A 6,442-nucleotide genomic window follows, 5' to 3' on the forward strand; every position below is an offset into this window, starting at 1 on the left:
TTACAGTGGGGGGGTGCTGAGATCCCCGAGCCACAGTGAAGCCAAGCAGCCCTCCCCCACTCCTGTTTGGTAATTTATTTATGAGATTTCAGCTGTGCCCGGGGTCGTATGTCCTTGGGGCACAGATGACTTCATGGTGCATGATGAAAACATGACGAGGAATCACAGAGAAATCCCAGGAGTCTTTGTGGGTGTGAGTTCTGGCACCTTCTGTATCTCGTGTGAGGCAGGGGGCGCCCCTGGGCAGTGTTTCTTTTCCCTGCATTATTTTCTTTGAGAGGATTTTAGGCCTGCAAAGCAGTTCCAAAATGACTCCAAAGGGCACCCCCTCCACTCTTCCCTCCGCTTCCCCTGTGCTAATATCTTGGGTCACTTTTCTGAAAATGAAGAAATGATTCTCGCCACAGCCCTACCAACCAGAGCATCAGTATCCAACCTGTTGCCCTTCAGAGTTTGCATCAGCCCTTCTCTGTTCCGAGATCCAGTCCGGGATCCTGCGCTGTGTCTTGTGCCCAGGCCTCCTTTGTCTCTTCCAATGTGGCTGATTCCTCTGTCTTTCCTTATCTGAAGATACTAGTCAGCTCTTTTCTAGAAAGTACTGAGTTTGGGGTTTGTTGTTTGCTCTCGGTGAGAGGTGAGATGCGGTCACGTGTTGGGAGGGAGGCCCAGCAGCATGCCCCCACCCGCCCCAACCCCCAATGCATCGTGTCTGCCTGTGAGGTTTTGATGTCTCATCCTGGTGATGCTGCCTTTGACCTGAGCCTGATGTGCCTGTGCCAGATTCGACCTGAAAACTTGCCATGTTCCTCTTTGCAATCATTACATATATGGGAGGGCAGCCATGCAGACATCCTGCTTCTGCTTCATCTTTGAAGGGCACACACAGTATGTGAAAACAAGCTAATCCCTTTTGCTCCCACCCGGAAACCCAAGCGACTGTGTCTCAGCCGAAGGACGTGCAGGTCCGTCCCACGTCAGTCCATCTCTTTCCACCCCATCTCCAGTGCCCTGCCTTTCCTTTCAGTCCCTAGGGGCATCCTCGGGCGGTGCCTGCACGGTGGGGTGGGCAGTGGTGGCCATAGCCTGGCCAGGCAGGTGGCACACATCCTTCGGTACCGAAGCCCCAGTCCAGCTTCAGGGAACCACTCCCAGAATGGTCAGGGCAGACTTGGGACATTTCTGGTCTCTACGCCCATCTCTCGTCCCCACCGGCCGCACGAGGTCAATTCACACCAGCAAGGCAGGGCCGGCCGCCCTCGACCCCTTGATCTCTCAGGCGTCCTGCCCAAGGCATCCTGACTTCCCTTCAGGGGCTCGGCATGGGACAGAGGCGTGAGTTTGCAGCTGAGGCCACCAGAAGATAAAAAGAGAGCCACCAGGGTCCTTTCCAAAGCCCCATGGCAGGGCCCCAGGCACCCCTGCTTTTTCCTGGAAGATGTCACAAACCAGTGCCTGGGTTTCTTGGGCTAATCTGCCGTGACAAGCACAGTTGGCTGGTTGGGTTTCTATCCTTTTTTTCCAACCGAACATAAGTTAAGGTCTCCAAACAGAGACATTGATCCAGGGTCTCATTTTCCTCCTCTGCTGGCTCGGCTTTACCGAGACCCCGGCGGTTACCGCGGAAAGTTTCGACGGACCCAGCAGTCTGGCAAATTAAATCTTCCCGGCCAGGCAAATCCTTCCCGGGAATCTCTGCACAATCCCCTGGCCTTTTCCGTGGGTTTGTCTGCTTCTTCCATGGGGAGGGGGGTATCGGTTTACCCCCCTGTGGGTGCAGGTTAAATAATAAAAAGGCTGAAAACAAAACAAGCTTATATCACAGGCGACCTACTGCTACTGTTGCTTTTTCATTACAGAGGAGAGACGAACCACGAAGAGAAAAATGTGTTCTGGAAATCGGGACAAAAATAAAAGATGGAGAGCGAGACGGGGCGGGGGGCAGCGAGACGGGGGTGGGGGCGGCGGGGAGGGGGTAGCGCCCAGCGCCTTCCTGCCGGAGCACATGGCTCACCAACCCGCCGGAGACCCCTCAGGTTTCCTGGGGCGGGGGAACGTTGTGGAAGCTCTGCTATGGATGGGGGACCGGCCTGAGTGAGACACGGTAACCCCTGTGACCCGCCGCGGACTCTGACCTTGTGGCTGACGGGTCTCCTGCAGCAGAAACAGCAGAGCTCATTTAGTCAGGTCCCCGGCGGGTAGAGAAACAGAGCGGCCACCTAAAAATAGGCTGCCCATGCTGGCCTTCGGGGCCTGGTCAAAGCCGGAGGCCTCTTTCTTGTGACACATCCCAGCCACCTTTGGCCCCGGGTGATGCAGGCCCGGCCTCTTGCTGGGCTTGGTATGAGGACGTGAGGCCAGGGGTCCTGCGGGAGCAGCTGGGCCGAAAAAGGCCCCCAGATCCGATTGTCCTGGCCTGCGTGGTGCCAGGCCAGTCGCGTTTGTCATTTATTTGTAGTATTTTTGAAGAAAATATTTCACATGAGAATCTGGGTTTGTAGCTTACCTAGAAAAACAGGAAGCCACAGCTTTCCTGGCCCCTGTCGCACAGGTAGCAAGGGACTAGGACGGGGGGTGGCTTTGCCCCACCGACCACCCTCCTCACGCCGCCCGTAGCACCCTCACCGTCAGTCGCTCCATGTCACCTTCGGGTGCGTCTGCTCTGCTCCCCGGTGGCACTGCTGGTCCCCATTGGGATTCACCTTGTGAGCCTCGAGGGGAGGGGGCGGGATGGGCCTGGCTCGGAGGACGGGGCAGAAGGCACGACTCAGCCAGGGAAGCGGGGGCTGGGGCGGGAGCCTCCCCGAGCCGGTCCCACCGGCTTTGCCAGGGAGGATCTTCTTACGGAGGAGGAATTAGCGCAGGTTCAAGGTTCGATGGTGCAAGGATACCCCTCAAGGTGAGAAGCAGTGCTGTGACGGCCGAGCCCGCGGGCTCAGAGCCGGGCTGCCTCGGCCCCCCCGCCCGGCACGCCACGCACGGACACCTCAGTCTCCCCTTCTGTGAAACGGGGGTGTGCCAGAACCGTGTGAAGCTGGTTCAGGGACAGGGTGAGAAAATGCAGGCGGAACAGGGAGGGAATAGGGTGCCGGCAGTCAGCATCCAGCGCTGTCATTTACCGTCTGGCAGCTCTGAGATGCGTGGATGCTCAGGAAAGAAAGGCTCTGGGAGGCAGTGTGCACGTGGGAGAGTCAGGGGCAGCCCTCCTTCCTGCACCAGTGTCTCCAAATGACAGGGCTGAGGAAGCTGGCGATGGCTCCCTGGTGGCGTCACCCTCAGGGTGGACAGGCCAGGCCCCCAGCCCAGTGGCTGCCCGTCGGGAGGACCCTACAGGTGGGTGCAGGGGGGACCCAGGGGAGCCCCGTTTGTCCAGGACTAATGGCAGCGCCTTCCTTTGGTGCCTGCAGACCTCCACGTGGGTCCTGGCCACTGGCCGAGGGCGCCCTGCTCGTCCTCCACCTCCCTCGCAAGGCTCTCCGCGCACAGGCCTGTGTGACTGTAATTCCTGGATGGCCTGGCTTCCCCACTGGCCTCAGAGTCCCAGGAGACCAGGGCCCCTCTGTCTGTCGCCCTCCTCACGGGGTGGAGCCCAGGGCCTGGTCGGGTCAGCCTGCAGGAATGAGCGAATGAGCTGGAAACTCTTCAGAAACAGGCAGGCCCCTCCGTCAGCCCTCCTTGGACAGCAGCTCCTTTATAACATCTGAACAAAATTCAGTGGGCACCGAGGCGTCGCGGGACAGTCTGCGCTTCGTGACAGCTGCTCACGATGATGCCACTGTCGCGGGAAGAGTCGGGGCGCCTCCCGGCCCAGGGGCTGCTCTGGAGCCCGGATGGCCGTCTGCATCACGCCCAGTCCCGGGCTCCAAGGACACGGGCAGCCCCCGTTTTATCCAGTGTCTTCGCTCAACAGACCCGAGCCAAGCCGTCACGTTCATGCTCAGTCTCGCGAATAAGAGAAGCAGCACCATGTTCCCTTTCTTCAAAATTAAGACTTGGTCTGATTTAAGAAGTAGACCCTGATTGTGGAAAAAGCAGTCATCAATTTTAAAAGTTAGCCAAAGCAGTGACTGCTGGAGAAAGACTGATGGTCACCTCCACCCCACCAAGAGGAGGGCCGGAAGGCGACTTCCCTGCAATCACCTCTGCAAGGGGATCCAACTGTCTTTACTTAAAAGGAGGCAACAACGTCATATCTTTAGCTCAGGCCAGAAATACTTGGAAAATCCTGATGTTTTTGTTTGACTTAGTGCCAATGAGCTTATTGATGAGGCGAGGCCGGGCTGTCAGCTGCGAGTTGGATGATGCTACATCTGCAGAGAAAAGCAGGAATCTGTGAACTGAAGGGATTCCGCCATTGGATCCACCTGTCTTCACACTCTGAGGTCCCTACGGACGCCCTCGGCTGCAGCCTATTAGTCATCCAGTTTGAAATGTCAAAAAGAGCATCTTGGAGTTCCCATTGTGGCTCGGCAGGTTAAGAACCTGACATAGTGTCCATGAGGATGCAGGTTTGGTCCCTGGCCTCGCTTAGTTGGTTAAGGATCCAGCATGGCTGCAAGATGCAGTGTAGGTTTCAGATGCGGCTTGGATCTTGTGTTGCTGTGGCTGTGGTGTAGGCCAGCAGCTGCAGCTCTGGTTCAGCTGCCAGCCCGGGAACTTCCATGTGCCATAGGTGCAGCCATAAAAAAGTAAAAAATAAAAATGAACCAACATCTTGCCAAGTCTCATGGGCTGTTCTGTGACAGAACTGTTCTGTCATTAAAGCAGACACCTGGGTGCCCCTCCCTTCTCAAAGGTTCAGGTGCCTGGTGACCTATAAAGGCCCTGACAAGTCCTGAAGGAGAGACACTGGTTTTGCTTCATTTAACCCGCTTTTCCTGGACTTTTTAGAGCAAGGCACCTCTTTGGTAATGAACCCTCGAAACACCCCCTGTCGTACCAGCAAACACAGCCGGCAGCAGCCTCATCCTGCAGAAAAGAGACGCTCCACTGTGTGCAGGAGCCATACGTGAGGAAGTCAGGACAAGTGAGAACTTTATCCAAGTTTCAAACAATTGAGAAGAAAGGGCGCATTCAAGCTGAATTTCTGAGATGGAAGAACAACGTCTAGGACATTGAAGGCCAGACGGCACCATCCGGTCCTTCCTCTCCATCCCTCCCTGGGGCGTGCAGGGCCTGGAATATTCCATCAGCCTCGGAGCCGTCTCTGCCTCCAGAGTCTCCCTGGCCTTGCCTGCTCCCTGCTGCCTCTACAAGCCCCTCCGTGTCCCCCAGATTGGGAGCCGTGACCCTGAGGGTGTGCGTCGAAAATGCAAGCCGTCAACTTGTTTATTCTAAGGGGCTGTCAGCCTTTGGGTGTTTTAATAGTCGGGCCTCGACTGGCCTTCCGCATTTGGCAGGGGGCCCAGCCCATCCGGTGCTCACGCCTTGTGTCAGGAGTGGAGAGCACTCACCCCTCTGACTCTCATTTTTTCCCCAAGAAGCATCCTCCCACCCTGGTTTATAAAAGGCACACCTGCCAGCCACTACCCCACCTCCACCGCCCTGCTGCCTCTGAGCTCGCATCCACCGCCAAGCCCTGCCCCGTGTTGAGCTCTGACTGTGGCATCGTTAGGAAGGAGAGCCGCCCCCAGGACACAGGCCAGGCCTCGCCTGCCGCAGCCGGGGTCGTGGCAGTGGTGACATTTCCTCCCCGTTTACCTGAAGGCTCAGGAGGGGATGCCCAGGCCAGCTGCCCGCCCTCTGCCGCGTTCTCCGAGTTTTCCCGTTGGCTGGAAAGAGGAGATGCCGCAGGCTGTAGGGGTGGCATCGTTGATCCCACACAGAAAGGCCGAATCCTGCATTTCCCGGCCGGCACGCGGCTCTCCGAGGCTGCAGTGAGAGGCGTGGTTCTGCATCCGCACGTGTCCCCAGAAAGTTGTCCCCGAGGAACACAAGTTCTGGAATCCCTGACACCTCTCTCCATACCGCGCGTCTCTAACGGGAGGCACACAACCAAACCCCAGCTACGTATCATCAGGGTTTCCTGACAGGCAGAGAAAGAAGCAGCCTTGTTAGCAATGCCAGGGCGGAACTGGAAAATCGTAGAAACGTGTCTCGGGCACCTGCTTTGTGCCAGGGCTCCATGTTGGGCAGAGTGGGGGCGTAAAGTACCGACAGGCACTCACAGAGCCCAGAGTGTGACCGAGGGCCAGCCGTGTGTGCACACAGCCCCGTGGAGTCTCAGAGGTCATGAGTATTAGGCGCTCCTGGGTTTGGGGGTTTGTTTACCTGCCCAGCTGGCATCTTCAGGTGCTGCTCCTCCCCGGTTCCATTTGATCCTTGAGGGACTGTGAATCAGTCTCTGGCGCCCCAGGCCCTGGGGTCCACTCTGGTCAGTGGTCCTCCATCCTCAGAACAGCAAGGAATGGTCCAGAAAGGAGCACATGGCCAAGCTGGGCCGATG

Source organism: Sus scrofa, chromosome 17, assembly GCF_000003025.6.
Source record: "Sus scrofa isolate TJ Tabasco breed Duroc chromosome 17, Sscrofa11.1, whole genome shotgun sequence".
Taxonomy (NCBI): Eukaryota; Metazoa; Chordata; class Mammalia; order Artiodactyla; family Suidae; genus Sus; species Sus scrofa.